Source organism: Balaenoptera musculus, chromosome 1 (genome assembly GCF_009873245.2).
Source record: "Balaenoptera musculus isolate JJ_BM4_2016_0621 chromosome 1, mBalMus1.pri.v3, whole genome shotgun sequence".
In the NCBI taxonomy this organism is placed as follows: Eukaryota; Metazoa; Chordata; class Mammalia; order Artiodactyla; family Balaenopteridae; genus Balaenoptera; species Balaenoptera musculus.
Window position 1 is genome coordinate 105407905 of NC_045785.1, and position 15555 is coordinate 105423459.

Here is a 15555-nt window from a genome sequence, read left to right on the forward strand (position 1 = left end):
TGAAGTTCCTCTCCATCCTTTCCAGCATTGGTAGGATCAGTCTTTTTATTTCCTCAATCTGATAGGTATGTAGTAATATCTCATTTGGGGTTTAATTTGTATTTCCTTAAGGACTAACAACGTTGAACATCTTTTCACGTGCTTATTTGCCATCTAAATATCTTCTTTGGCAAAGTATCTATTAACACTTTTTGCCCACTTTTTAATTGTGTTGGTTGTTTTCTTATTGTTAAATTTTGAGAGTTCTTTCTAAATACTAGACACAAGTCGTTTTCAGATTTGTGCTGTGCAAATAGTTGCAGTCTGTGACTTAGCTTTTCATTCTCTTAATAGGGTCTAAAATTTTTATATTAAGTCTAATTCATCAATTTATCCTTTTATGGATTGTTCTTTTGGTATTATATCTGAGAAATCTTTACCTAACCCAAGGTAACAAAGGGTTTCTCCTATGATTTTATAGTTTTAGGATTTACATTTAGGTCCATGATCCATTTTGAGTTAAGTTTTTATGTGGTGAGAGGTTCATTTTTTGTGTATTGGTCTACTGTGTCTGCCCTTGTACCTCTATCAAAATCAGTTATCCGTATGTGTATACTTCTATTTCCAGACTCTCTGTTCTATTCCATTAATCCATTTGTTTGTTTTCATGTCAATACCACATTGTCTTGATTACTGTGATGGTTACTTTTACATGCCAGTTTGGCTAGGCTATAGTAGCCAGTTATATAAGCAAACCCTAATCTAGATGTCGCTGTGAAGGTTTTTTGTTTTCTGGGGTTTTTTTTAGATTCTTTTTGTGAAGGTATTTTGTAGTTGTGGTTAACATCTACAATCAGTTGACTTTAAGTAAAGGAGACTACCCTCAGTAATGTGGGTGGATCTCATCCAATCATTTGAAAGGTCTGAAGAGCAAAAACTGAGGTTTCCTGGATAGGAAATTCTACCTCAAGACTTAATATTAACTCCTGCCCAAATTGCCATCCTGCCCTATAGATTTCATACTTGCGGTCCCCACAATCATGTGAGCTAATTCCTTAAAATATATATATCAGTCAGTGTTCTCTCCTGTATAAATCTATCTATATATCTATATATAGGTATGTCCCCCTATTGGTTTTGTTTCCCTAGAGAACCCTGACTGACACAATTACTGTAGCTTTATAGTAAATCTTTCAATCAAATAATTTTAATTCTCCAACTTTGTTCTTCTTTTTCCAAGTCTCTTAGTCTCTTCATATAGTAAAGCAAAGAAAGAAAAGATGACATTCTGCTGAGTGTTCAGGAGGGATGTCCAAAAAGAAATGGTCTGACTTGGATCATAAAGTTGGGAGGTTTTCTACAAATAAACCTAGTAAGATGGGTGTTATTCCCTTTCAAGAGAAGGAAACTGCTTGAAGCAAGCCCTCAAAAGAATAACTTCTCCAAAATACTCTGGAAATTGGAGTTATCCAGTATGGCTAGAGGGTAAATGATATAAAGGAAGAAAGGGCAATATGTTTGAAAACATGTCTTGGGTTAGTACCCTTTCATTTGCAGATGAAGAAACGAATTCAAACTGGCTTCTGGCTTCCGTATAGAAAGGACTTTGTTAATACAAATAACTGAACAAGATTTACAGCTTCAGGCATGACTGGTTCCAGAAAGCTCATTCACTTTCTTCCCCCCACACCACACCCACTGTCATCCCTGCTTTTTTTCTTTGTGGTTCCAGTCACAGCCAGGGCTTCTCCATTAGGTGTGCCCTGACAGCTACAGGCTTATATTACCTGTATAACTTACAGTTAAACAAAAACTATCCCAGAAGTGAGTCTCATTAGACTAAGTGAAGTTACATATCTACACCAGAACCAGAAACTGTGTTTTAGGATACACTGACTTGCTAGACCTGGGTCATGTGACCATCGTTGATGGGGGAGAAATGTAAGGTGGAGGACAGAGATGGATGTCAGTAGAATTACCACAACCTTCTCAACTTCCTCTCTCAGTGACAAGTTTTTGCAACTTTGGCATTTTTTTTTTTCATTTCATCCTTAAGACCTTCTATTGACTGCTGCTTTCTACATTGCTTCTTTCCTTTAAAAAAAAAAAAATGTCTGAACTCCCACTTCTTTCCCCTGAAGTATCTGTACCACAATGTGTGTTTCACCACATTGTGTTATCCCTGGTTGTCAGTTCTCTCCAGTTTATTGCTGTCACCACTGGAGTTTGCAACAGCTTTCAATTTGGCTCCTTTGTGAATCTCATTAATATGCAGTTATCACCTCTCTCAAGACCATTAACAGACATTAACAAAAACCAAATCTAATAATGAAGTCTGAAGATTCTGTGGCAGTAACTCTTTCACAGGAAACTAGAGAACTTGACAGGGGAGGAATTTGGGTAAGAAAATGGAAAGGGCCTCCTTTCCCAGCACACAGAGTTTTCATTAATCCCAAAAGGAGACATTGAAGGGAAAATGAAAGAACCACAGTGTAAGGATAGAGAGATAGAAAAATATATCCAGCATCTGTTCCTGTAAATTTAGGGTAAAAATTACAGCCATGAGTAGCTGCAAGGTTTAGAGTCTGAGGTTACAAACTATGGTTTAAATGAGAACCCAATGAGCAAGGCTAAATGGGAGCAGTTGACAAAAAATTTTAGCTGTTCTCCACATTCTGAAATATTCACCCTTTGGTCTTAGAGGTGTGTCAAGCTGCTTTTTTCTGGGTTGGTGGTTCAGTTTTAGCCTGAGTGTCACTCAGAGTATGATATCCTTACCATTGCTGAAAAATATAAGCTTCTTCTGTTGACCTACAGTTGGAATTGTTTTATGAGTTGGAGCTTATCCTGTTCTAGTCACTGTCGATCTTGACTGATCTTCATAATCTTCAAATCCATTGATTCATGTGTATTATCCTCTCTCGTCTGGACTACCACAGCAGCTTGCTAGCTAGCTGGCCTCCTTACTTCCATCCTGTGCTCCACTGCCCATTAAACATGCAATCCCTTCCCCTTACCAAAGTCAGCGGGAACCTCTCCAAAACACAAATGAGATATCACCTTGATTTTTTCATAAGTGAATAAACTGAAGTGCATAGAGGAGGCATGTAGTACGGCAGACACTGCCACCAGTGCCCTGCTTTGTGTATATGGTAAGAAAGTAAAAAGCAAAACCCACTGAATGGATTAAGGATATGACCCTTTGAATGTAGTTTGGTCATGTGCCTACTTCTGTCCATTGAGTTTCCGGGGGGAGTCATGTAAGTTACTTCTAGGCTGGAGCATTTATGACCCAGGGTAAGGGCCTCCCATGTTTCGGGAGTGGTGACAGAGCCTCCATCAGCTGGTTTTCTACGGGATTACAATGAGCAGAGCTTCCCTGCCAATCTGCATTGAACGTATAAGAGTAACCACAACCTTGTTGTTTCAAACCACTAAAATTCTAGGGTTATTGTTTACCAAAGCATAGCCTAGACTATTATGACTGATATAGATGTTAGAGCTGGAAGAAGGGTGATATTGTAACAACAACAATAAAAAAACCCTCCAATGCGACCCCCAAAATATGTGACATTGGCTAATTTATAGACCAGGTGGTAGGTGGTAAGAAAACTGTTGTTGGAGGCTGGGAAGTTGACAATCCATGTTATTTAATGGGAAAGCATTTGATAAAACTGTCACCTTCAGTCATTTTGGAGGCATATCATGCACCTAATTAATTTCAGATCCATGAGAAGAGGTTGGAAAACAGAATACTGTAGTGTGCACTGGTTTTAGTTGGCTATATGTAGCAAGATGCTAGAGAAGACTTAAAAATTCAGGGACCAGAAGGGTTGCAAAATCAACTGCTTCTCAATTCTTAACCATAAAAGATAAGAATAAGAAAGGCTGTGATCAACAAAGGCTAATTAAAATTCAGCCTTATGGGGAGGATCAAATTGAAGGTATAGTCATTATACACAGTTGTTAAAACCTCTGAATGGAGTAGAGTGTCTTAAAGATTCAGTGAAGGGTGAGGTACTCAGTAAATAAAAAATAAAGATGTGACACTTAAGTCTAGAGATAGACATGGGAGTGAGAAAGAAAAGAAAGAGCAAATATGGAAGCCATCTTTCAGAAAGGACTGAGCGTGTGGTTAGCAGCACATAAAGCTAACTGAAATCCAATATATGGGGAGTTTCAGGCCAGTGAGTTTTTGAGAGTTAAACATCAAGGAATCATGGGCTTTGACTAAAAAGATGGTGACTGTCAAGACCTGGGCTTCTAATCATCTAGGGCAGGAAGTAGACTGGGATAAATTCTCAGTTCCCTAAGAAATCATATTCCCTAATGCCTATTTTAGATGTAGTCAGAGGGATAAAAGAAGAACATCCCATAGTGTGGATACAGAAGGGATAGAGAAAAATGGATGCGGGAGCTCTTTCAACCTGATGAATCAAAGATTAATCAAAGTACATTTCCACTCGAAGCAGGGGGCCTCAAAAGGTTAACCCAGTAGGGTTCAGAATTTTTGCAGGCCAGTATTTGCTGTGTGTCTCCATTCTTCCTTTTTTTCTGAATGCGGTGTTTATTGAGGTTACCACGCCCCTAGTTTATCACTGTGAATTGAGGAGTGGGGACAGATCACATGGCTTTTTAGTTCATACCTCTTGAGATAAAAAGATGCCACATCCAGACCTGACATAAAAATTAAAGTGTAAGATACCATGAGGAAGGGACATCTATGCTTCATTCAGAGATCCTAGACTTTGAATTTAATACCTGACTTGGGATATTTCAGCTGTCTCCTTGGGGAGGGGATGATTATGTTCCGCCATATTAAGAAGGCAACACTAATTTTGGAGACTGAAGCCAGACGCTAGCAGGTGTTTCTACTGCTGGCCAATACTCAGCTCACCTTTCCTTTGGAGACATAGAACATTGTACTTCTTCACACCCTTGAAGCTAGACATGGCCATATGATATGCCCTGACCAATGAATTGTGTCCAGAACAACTGTGAGCCAGAGTATTTAGATGACAGTACAAAACCCTCTGACTCAGCTCCTTGCCAACTGAGATGACTGTGGATAACTTGAGACATCTTATGCCATGTAGAGGAAGGAGGCTGCAAAAACCTGGGTCCCTGAGTGACTAGAATGAGCAGAGGTTTTCTGCCAACCTGATCTGGACATGCAGTGTGAGTGAGAAATACCCTTTTGTTTCAAGTCACTGAAATTTTAGAGCTGCTTGTTATGTAACATAACCTTTCCTATTCTGAAGGATACATTTACCTTTCACAAAGGCAGAAAGAAGCGGTGGAACTAAGATGTAAATTCAGTTCTGTCTGGCTCAGAGTTCAAAGCTTGGCCACTACCTCACTGTCAGCTGCAAGGGGATTACTAAAGCCAAACCTTGAACTAGGGCTGATGAGTAAAATTCAGCACTGTATAGCTTCCAAAAAATTAAAGCATGAAGGTGTTGATAAAACATAATGGGGGTGGGGGAGGACACAGAGGGAGCCTAATATGATTGATCAGACAGTTGGGGAATTAAATTATAACACTTTACATGGATTAGCTTATTTTCCTCATGTGAAGAAGATGTAAGTTAGACATACTTAAAAGAGATTCACTCAGGGAATTGCATGAGAATTAGCTATGGAAGTAAACATTAATTTATTATGTTCTACACAGAAGGTTCTACAGCAAACTCTGAGTGTCATGAAGCTGTGTGTGTATAGTGAGGGGTAGGATGGAGGTTTGGGGTAAGGGGGCCAGGATGACAAGTGGGAAGGAAGGAATTGATAATAGTTTGAATAGGTGAGTGAACCAACTTTAATATCTCTATTTAATCTTAGACAGAAATTGCTGAAAGGACTATAACAGTTGAAGTTCGAGCTAGGAATTTTAGCTATTATACAGTAATCAAGAAATACATTTAGATATTTGTAGAATTTGTGTACTTTTATATTTTCCTTGAAAGTATAATATGTTTGATTCTTACTTTGTTTACTTAATGTTATCTGTTTTAATAAACTTTTTCCCCCATCACTATAACAAAGGAACTTTGTAATTATAAATCTCTGTAGGAGGTTGAGCCTAATGTTGTAGTCTGGAATTCCAGAGATTGGTAAATCTTGATGAGACACGTTATTACTTTACTGACATCTCGTGGCCGTGTAGCTTAATTGCAGGAATATTTTTTAGCGTGGCAAGTGAAATGTGAAGTTTGATCTCCAAATCATGTCTGCAATTGCTTTCTAATTTCCTTATTCTTCTATTTATTACTTTCTTTTCCATATTTAATATCATTTTCTCTAGCCCATCTTTCTCTTTTTCCCTTTTTCTCAGATTCAGCATTTATTTATGATCAATAATACATAACCTATATACCCAAGGTACCCAGCACATTTCTGAAGGGAAAAGTCAGAGAAAACACAGAGCCTGCCAGAGTCCTGTATCCAGGATTTCAGAGCTTCCCAAACACATGTAGTAAGAGATCTACCAGAACTTCCACTCATTCATTTATCTAACATTTACACAGGTCCCACCGTGTCCAGGTATGATATGAGGTGCTGAGAATTTTGAGACAGAAACTGTAGTACTTGCCCTCATGGACTTTACTACCTTATAGGGAATAAAATTAATAATTTCAATATAGTAGGAGAGGGTAATCATATATCACTCTGGAGCATCCCAAATGCTCAAACCCTACCCTTGCAGACATTTTTAATCACTTTCATCTGAGCATGAAGCTCTTAGGAACAGCCCCCATGTGTACATTACACAGAGAAACCCATCCTAGACCTGCCTCTTTTCTCTCAGTTTAGGTATACTCAATACAGGGTTTAAAAAATAATGTATGTAAGGTGCTTAGGTCAGTACCTGGAATTCAGGAAGCACTTGAAATGTTAGCTGATGCCATTCCTCCATTTGTGTACTCACTAGACTCTATACCAGGCACCATACTGAGAGCTGGGGATACTTAAATTAAAAGACAGCCCCTGGCTTTAAGGAGTTTATGAGACTAGTGGAGGGAATCAATATGAAATGAAATAAATAATTTCAACACATGTGGTCACTGTCAGATTAGCAGATAGGAGTAGGAGAGGGAGGACTAAGTTAGTCTGGGGAACCATGCATAGCTAACCTTTGAACTGAACTATCAAATGTAAACTAGATTTGCCCAGGATACCAAGAAGAAGGGAATTCTATTAGAAGGCACAGTATGAGCAAAAACATGAGGTGCAAGAGCACATGACCTATTCAGGGAACTACTAGTAATTCAGGATTACACATGCATAAGGTGCAAGGAGAGAGAAGTTGAGACAAGGCTAGAAAGGTAACAAGACCCACACCAGAAAAGGCCTTGCAGGACATACCAAAGAAATTAGAATTTGTATGATAGACCAGGAGTGGTTCAGACTGGTGGCCTGAGGACTTCACAGCTAAGAGATGTTTTGTTTGGTTTGCACAGAGATTTGAAAAGCCACATACCTAGGCAGGTCACAGTGCAAACAGCTGAGTGTATATTGTTTTACCAATGGTCCATACCCTGAGTTTGTGTTGCCTGTAGGTGTCTGTGTTGAAAGCCCAGTTCAACCTGATGGATGATAGAAAACCACTGGAGAGTTTTGAGCAGGGGCATAGCATGATTATATTTGTTTCTCCCTAGTGGTAACATGGTACATGAGATAGGAGAACTAAGAATTAGTGATAGAGACCAGTAAGGGACTGTTAGAATAGTCCAGGTGTGAGAGCCTGAACACGGGCAGCAGCAGAGGGCATGCACAATAGATTGATTTAAGAATGAGAAGAACTGGCAGGACCTGGTAAGTAATTGTTTGTTTGGTTAGTTGGTGCTTTGGTAGTGAGTGGTGGGCAGTGAACAAGAGGGAGGAGCCTAGAATGACTCCCAGGTTTTTAGCTGAGGCAGTTGAGTAGGTGGTAGATGGAGGTACCATTCCTAGAGAGAGGTCCCACAGGATGTGAGGGCAGGTGAGGGAACAAGGTCATGTGTTAGGTCTGGACACGTAGCGTTTAAGGATTATGGTGGACATTCTGGCAAGGATGGTAGTTGGGATGGATCACAGACCAGTAACAAGTTATGGAGTTGAAATTGGAAGTGGAAAGGTTCTCAGGCACCAAATCCACACATCTTACAACTCACAGAGAAAGGTCCTCAAGCTTGGAGTCAGGATAAAAATCTACTAGCTCTCTCATGGCTGCTCCAAAGAGTTATAAAAAGAACAATAGTGGTAACAATAGTAACTGTAATATAGTAGTTGTCTCTGATGAAATTCTAATTATGTGTGAGGGCCTGAATTGTTTCATTTATTCCTCGTAACAACCTTACATAATAGTGTGCTTATTGTCTCCATTTCACAGATGTGAAAACTGAGGTGTAGAGAAGTTAAATAGCTGGCCCAGGTCACATAGTGAGTGAAGGAGTGGAGCTGGAACCTGTCTTCAGAGTTCCATGCTGGTTACCACTCCATTATTCTGGCAGCTTAAGCAGGCAATGTAATACAAGGGATACCAGGGAGGTTGACTTCTTTTGATACATTTCCACCCTTTCCCTCAATCTGCACAAGTGCCTGAAATTTTAATTTTAGAGATGTATTTCTTACGGTCTAGCTGTTTTATGATGAAAATTTTCTTAAATCTCTTTATTCAGGATGAAAAACCTCTGGGAGTTGAAGATCTGGTGTGAATTTACAGAGGTTCTCAGCCTGACTGCATTTTAGAATTGCCCTGGATTGGGGGGGGGTGTTAATTGGTCTGCAAAATCCCCCCTAACACACAGATATACGCCATATATATATATATATATATATATATATATATATATATATATATATATATATATATATATATATATAGTTTTAAACAGTGATTCAAATTTGCAACCGGGGTTAAGAACCAATGGAAATTCAGTAAGATGTAAATTCTCAGTGAAATGCAAATCAGAGACTCTGGGCATGGGCCCCAACAATCTGTGCTTTCTCAAGCCTCCCGGGTGACTCTGGTCAGTCCTTTGGTGGCGTTTAAAGAAGAAAGACTAAAACAGGTACAGGGAGAGGATCCAGCCTTGGGCACTGGAGGGGGAAGGGAAGATGCTGAAAGGGGAGCCTGCCAAAAGCCAAACTTCTGTACAGTTTGGAAAGTTTGATCTGTCCCTCCCCACGTGTGGACTTACTGATGTGTCCGTTCACCCCAGAGGGTCTTGGGCAGAGTTGATTCCGCTTCTCCCAGAAGTGTCTGTGGGGAGGTGACAGCAGCCCGCTGGAGAGAAAGGCCAGAGCATCTTGCCTCCCTGAAGCACCTACTAAGAAACGTGCAGTTCAATGCATGGCCAGAAGGTGGCTCCACACTCGGTCCCTCCCTTCAGCCTTTCTGGGAGTCAGGAGTCTAAAGATCCAGGGTGATGCAGAGACTGTGGGAGTGGGACTCAGGAGATCTGTGGGTTGGAAGGCTAGGTTAACCAGAACTTGTTTGTTTTTTTTTTTTTTCCATAGTTTTGAGGGAGAGGAAACAGATACCACTTGCTGGGAGAGTTATGTGAAGGGAGGATGCCTCCTCATCCCCGGTGAGCTAAATGGAACCATACTGGGCCCTCCCCATGCCGCACAGGAGAGATGCTTTGCAAGGGAGTGAAATGTTTTATTGAAGAAACTCCAAGGAGGGAGGAAAGAAGCCCAAGCAAGGGGAAGCCTGACAGGTGGGCAGATGGAAACAGCCCCTTTCGTGCATGTGGCTAGAAGCTGGAAGTCCGTCCCTCGGAAGGCATAGCAGCTGTCCACAGATCCGGGATGCCTTTCATCTGCCTCCTCTTGGCTTTGGACTGATGGGAACTGAGAAATCCACAGCCATCCTGTGAGAAATGGAAATGGGGGCCCACTTTCAGGCTCCACTCAGCTGATAGCAAATGGGACAGAGCCCCTGGAGTCTGCAAACTGGGGCCTTCTATTCAATTTTGCCACTTCTGTAAAATGAGGATAAAAGAGATCTCTTTTCCTGAGTGGTTGTGAAGATTGAGGGAAATTATGTATGGGAATTGCCTGGCATGTAACAGGTACTCAACAAATGTCTCTTCCATGCTCCTCTTTCCCAGAAGTTCTCAACAGCTATATAGTCAAAATATCATGGACTAGTCATTTATTCCTTAGGTCAGTTTTCTCAAGAGAAAAAACAAAAAGGAAGTAATGAGACCCTCTTCTCCTGGGACAATAGGAAACCACAAATGTGAGCTCCCAATTAAATCCAAGGATTATTAGTTAGCAATAACTGTACTTTGGATAAACTTCTCAAGTGCTGGTATTGCTACTACACAAGGATATTAATGAATAATAGGTAAACATATCTTTTCGTTTGACAGTTTACAAAGCTTGAGGGCCATTTCAGTGATCACGGCTTGTACTTTTACAGGTCTTATCTTACCCAGTTGGATAGTCATCAATTAAAAATTTATTAAGCATGTTAAATAATATTGCGAGATATAGATGGGCTCCCTGAGTTGCCACCATGACTTTTAGAATAACATCTAGGGGCTATGGGAACACAGCCCTTTCCCACATAGTTCTAGAGTCACCATGTTTTCTACAATAATCTGGTTAAATATTCCCTCCACAGAAACATGTGTATTGAAATGTTCTCCAGACCCCTCTTGATCGCCAAATGTAGAGGAAGCGTCAGTCTTTATCCCACTGCTGCTCTGGCCACATTTGTCACCCTGGACCTCCTTGCAGACCCTTGGTGTGAGTGAGGCTATTGGCTCCTAGCTCTTATCTCTTTTAATGTCACTTTTCAGCTCCTCCTTGGCCTCCACTCCTCCTGCACCTTTCACTCCTAGGAGGTTTCACCCTTCACCACTCTCTTTTCACTCTATGGGCTCCACCTTAATTGACACCATCTTTTCTCTCCTGGATGTCCTCACCTCTCATACTCTGATGCCTGATACAGCAGAGACAGTAATGCTCACCACAAACAATATTTGTTCCTTTACATTTCCCAGCCCCTGCATTTAGGTGGGGCCATGAAACCATCTCTAGCAGTGATATGTGAGCAGATATGATGTATGTCACTTCCAGCTCAGGGGGTAGAAGGCCATGTGTGATTCTTTAGTCTCTCTCTTCTCTTGCCAAGGTGACTGAGGAGGACTTGTGTTCTAGATGCTGAAGTTACAAGATGATACAACTTTGTCAACTTGGGTCCCTGGGTGATGATGTAGAACACAGCCCCTGAACAACACATATTTGACATTGTAGTATGATTGAGAAATAAACTTTTGTTTTTGGCTTAAGTCACTGAGATTTGGGAATTGTTTGTTACTGCGACATAACCTATTCTAGCCTGACTTCCAAGTCTAACACCTAGCCAAATGTTGACACACTGTAGTTGATAAATTATTTTTTAACAAATCAAATGAATCTCTCTAGCCCAGACTGCTTCCCACTGTTTCATGTTTATTCTTTCCAGTCTGCTGCTGGACAAATCCACTTCTCTGAATTGCCCCTCTTCCAGCACTCCAAACCCCTGCTGGCAGTGCCATAGTTTCTCCAGTCATTGAATCAAGAAACACAGGTATCAACCGAGACATTTCCATTGGCAGCCACTCCACTTCAATCTAATCACTAAATGCACCTAAAAATACCTCCTAAATATCTCTTCAGTCTCTTCATCAGCTCTATTTATTTAAATATTTATTTATTATATTATTTATTTATTTATTTTGGCTGTGCCAGGTCTTAGTTGCAGCATGTGGACTTCTTAGTTGTGGCACGTGAACTCTTAGTTGTGGCATGCATGCGGGATCTAGTTCCCCAACCAGGGATCGAACCCAGGCCCCCTGCATTGGGAGCATGGAGTCTTACCCACTGGACCACCAGGGAAGTCCCTTCGTCAGCTCTATTGTGACTTCCCTAGTTATAGAGCTCATAATCTCTTGTCTGGAGTAGTGGAATCGAATCTTGAACACTCTTCCTACCTCCTGCCCTGCCCTCTACCCATCAAATCCAGCCTCCCTACTCTAGGCAGAGTGAATATCAAAATTATAAACCTAACTCTGCTTAAGACCATTTACGGCTCTCTGTCATTTACAGGATGGGGTGCAAGCTTCTTGACTTGTCAGAGGCTTCCTGGCACACATGACCTGGATCTTACTTGCACTTTTAGCCTCATACCTTGCCTCTCCCCCACTGTCTTTTCCATGTAATACCACTGGATTACTTGTAGTGCCACCCGCATTATGTGGTCTCCCGCCTCCTCCCCCAGCTCTGCCTGGCTGGATCCTATGAATTCTCGAAGACTCACCCAGGCATCACCTCTGCCAAGTCCCCAACCCTTGCCTGCCCCCACCCCCCGCGTTTCCACAGCACTCAGTTTATATTTTCATCACGGTGGTAGTGGTTCCATTGCAGTCCATAGATGTGAAGATGAACACGCTCTACCTTATGGCAAGGATAGGCCCAAAGATCTTTCTTTGACTCCGTCAGGACGTGTTTCATTTGGACATTACTGGGTTCTAGATCTCTGTCTGGTAGGGTCTCAGAAAAATACACCCGAGGAGTATTCAGTATATAGACTTCCTTCTTTCCATCCTTCCTTTCTTCCTTCTTTCCTTTCCTTTTTCCTTCCCTCTTTCCATCCCTTCCTTGTTCCTTCTGGCTTAGGGGTCAGAAAGACTGGGTTCAAATCCAAGCTCCACCACTTATTAGCTGTGTGACCCTAGAAAAGCTTCATAACTTCTCTGAGCCTTATTTTTCTCATATGGAAAATGGGATAGTCATATTCCCCATAGAGATATTCATCTCACTGGATTAAGAATTAAATATATGGAGATATTAAATATGTACAATAATGCCTGATACAAGGTAAGCATTCAAATAAATATTTGCTAGTATTATTACTTTCTTTGACCTGTTCAATGAATAACTAAATAATAATCAACATTTAATAGCAATTCCTAACCTTGGAATCTAAGTTAAGCCGACTGGTCTTTTGGATTTGGGCCCAAACCCCCTATTCACGTGCCCAAATCCCGCTGTCTAGATGCTGCAACCAACATTCCATACCAGAGTTTCAGTCATTTGACTTAAGACTTGTTCTCTCTTAAAGCACAAATACCACATAAAGTCTTATCAATCATTTATAATGCCCTTATTGAAGTAGTCCCAGACAACCCCAGCTGGAGATAATAATAACTCATATTTGTATGGCACTTTGCAATTTACAAAGCGCTCTCACATACTCTTGTTCTTTTGATCCTCAGAACAGTGCTGTGGGGTAGGAGGTACAGACATGATTAGGATTGTTACCATTTTAGAGAGGAGAATACTGAAACTCACTGAGTTTGGGGCCCCAGGTTCCCACAGCTGGCCCGACACAGACCTGGGGCTCACTTTCAGGTTTTGTAGTTCCTGGTCCAAGCTCCTCCCACTCTGTCATGCTCATATAACCTCTGAAACCCGCTAGCAGCAGTATGGGGCTTAGACACCCTACATGCCTAATACAGAGCTGTGGAGGCTGGCAACTTATGCTTTTGTGTTAATGAGTTTAGAGACTTGGGGAATGTCGGGGACTTTTGAGATGACCTGTTCAAGAAGCCAGGACTGGAATCAGATTTACTGAGTTCATACTCAGCTGTATCACTAACTGATTAATCTTGAGAGGTATTTAAATTCTATGTGCTTTAATTGTATCACCTATAAAACAGGGCTAATAATAGTGGTCAACCAGTAGGGTTTTGGGGGGGATCAAATGAAAGCATTCATTTACAGCCCTTAGTTAATGAATGTTAGCCGTCATCACTAACATGTTCAATCCCAGCTGGTAAGATTATTTGTAAGTTCAGTGCCCTTTAAAAATGTAAAAGACCAGGAGAACCCCTGGACCCACCTCCACATTTTATAGGCAAGGACACTAAGACCCAGTGAGCCATGGTAACTTGCACAGCTTGGAAAAGCAGAGACTGGAATCCAGACCCTTGAATCCCTAACCAGGACGTTTTACCATTTACTGTGAGCTGCATCCTCTACTAGGTCTGTGGGAAGCTTATTCAGTCATTCAGCAAATATTTATGCCTAGCCCTGAAATAGCCACTGTGGTAAATCACAAATGTTTATCCTGTATTTGGATTGGCAAGTGTTAAGCAACAACAGCATTTAAATCAGCTGTTTAATTGGTAGAACAATTTGTATGAGGCCATTGGTGGAATGCGTGAAGGATGTGGGAAAGGAAAGGGCACCACTAATTAAGTAATTTAATGATTAACAAGCATTTTATTGAGCTCCTAATTGGGTCAGGCATTTTACTAGGCTTCAGAGATACATGGTCTCTACTCTTTCTTTTTTTTTAAATTAATTTATTAATTTATTTATTTTTGGCTGCGTTGGGTCTTTGTTGCTGCACGTGGGCTTTCTCTAGTGGCGGTGAGCGGTGGTTACTTTTCATTGCAGTGTGCGGGCTTATCATTGCAGTGGCTTCTCTTGTTGCAGAGCACAGGCTCTAGGCTCATGGGCTTCAGTAGTTGTGGCACGCAGGCTCAGTAGTTGTGGCTCGCGGGCTGTAGAGCACCAGCTCAGTAGTTGTGGCATGCGGGCTTCGTTGCTCCATGGCATGTGGGATCTTCCCTGACCAGGGATGGAACCCATGTCCCTGCACTGGCAGACGGATTCTTAACCACTGCGCCACCAGGGAAGTCCGGTCTCTACTCTTAAGAACCTCACAGTTTAGATGGGATGATATACGTGTAAAGAAATAATTTCAACATACTATTTTTTTAAAAACCCACAAGAAAGGTGTTGACAAGTACTGTGAAAGCATAGATGACTATGGGAGCACTAAGGAGATTATTTCTAGGTCTGCCTTGGGAGGTGAAGCTCCAAGAAGTAACATTGGAGCTGGGTTCTGAAGTACAAATAGGAGTTCGCTAGTTCATTGTAGAAGAAGCCACTTACAGGAAGAAGAATTAAAAGGTTTTGCAAAGGCCTAGACAAAGAGCATGGGTCACTGTGTAGGGGACTGGAAGGCTGTTGTATGGCTGGAGTTTGGGGTATGAGCTAGACTGTGTCAGGCAAAATCAGGAGAAGCAGGTGAGGCTAAATCACAAGGGTCTTAACTTGATTACTCAATGTTGGAGTTCGGATCTTATTGTGTAGAAAATGAGAACCTGGAACAAATTTTGAGTGGAAAAATAACCAGGGAAGATTAAAATTTTTTCCTTTATTCCTGTGGGAATTTTCTAATATTTCTGCAATGAACATGGATTACTATGATCATCAGAGGAAACATGTCATTTCAAAAGAAAGCAGTTTCACTCTGGTATCAGTGTGGAGGATGGACAGTCAAAATCAAGAATGGAAACAGAAAGCCCAGGTAGGAGGTTGTTGCAGTCCTTCAGACGCAAATTGTTGAGAAAATGGATCAACGTTGGAGATGGAGGCAAGTGAAGGTACCTGAGAGAATGTGAAAAGGACGGACTGGGGAGGGAAATGAGTGGATATCAGGTGGCCAGAGAGGAAGGGGTCCAGCATGACTCCCCAGAGGGTGCTGGCTTGAGACTCAACACAAGTGTCTAACAGCTGCTTTGGAGGCAG

The 15555-nt window shown here is 41.4% G+C and overlaps 1 long non-coding RNA gene across 1 annotated transcript in view; it reads left to right on the forward strand.

Moving 5' to 3' along the window:
• LOC118881037 overlaps window positions 1-11195 on the forward strand; it is a 147436-nt gene extending 136241 nt beyond the window's left edge. The window contains exon 4 of the long non-coding RNA XR_005016422.1: window positions 9478-11195. This is a non-coding gene — a long non-coding RNA (uncharacterized LOC118881037). The remainder of the gene's footprint in view (window positions 1-9477) is intronic.
• The last annotated feature ends 4360 nt before the right edge of the window (window positions 11196-15555 follow it).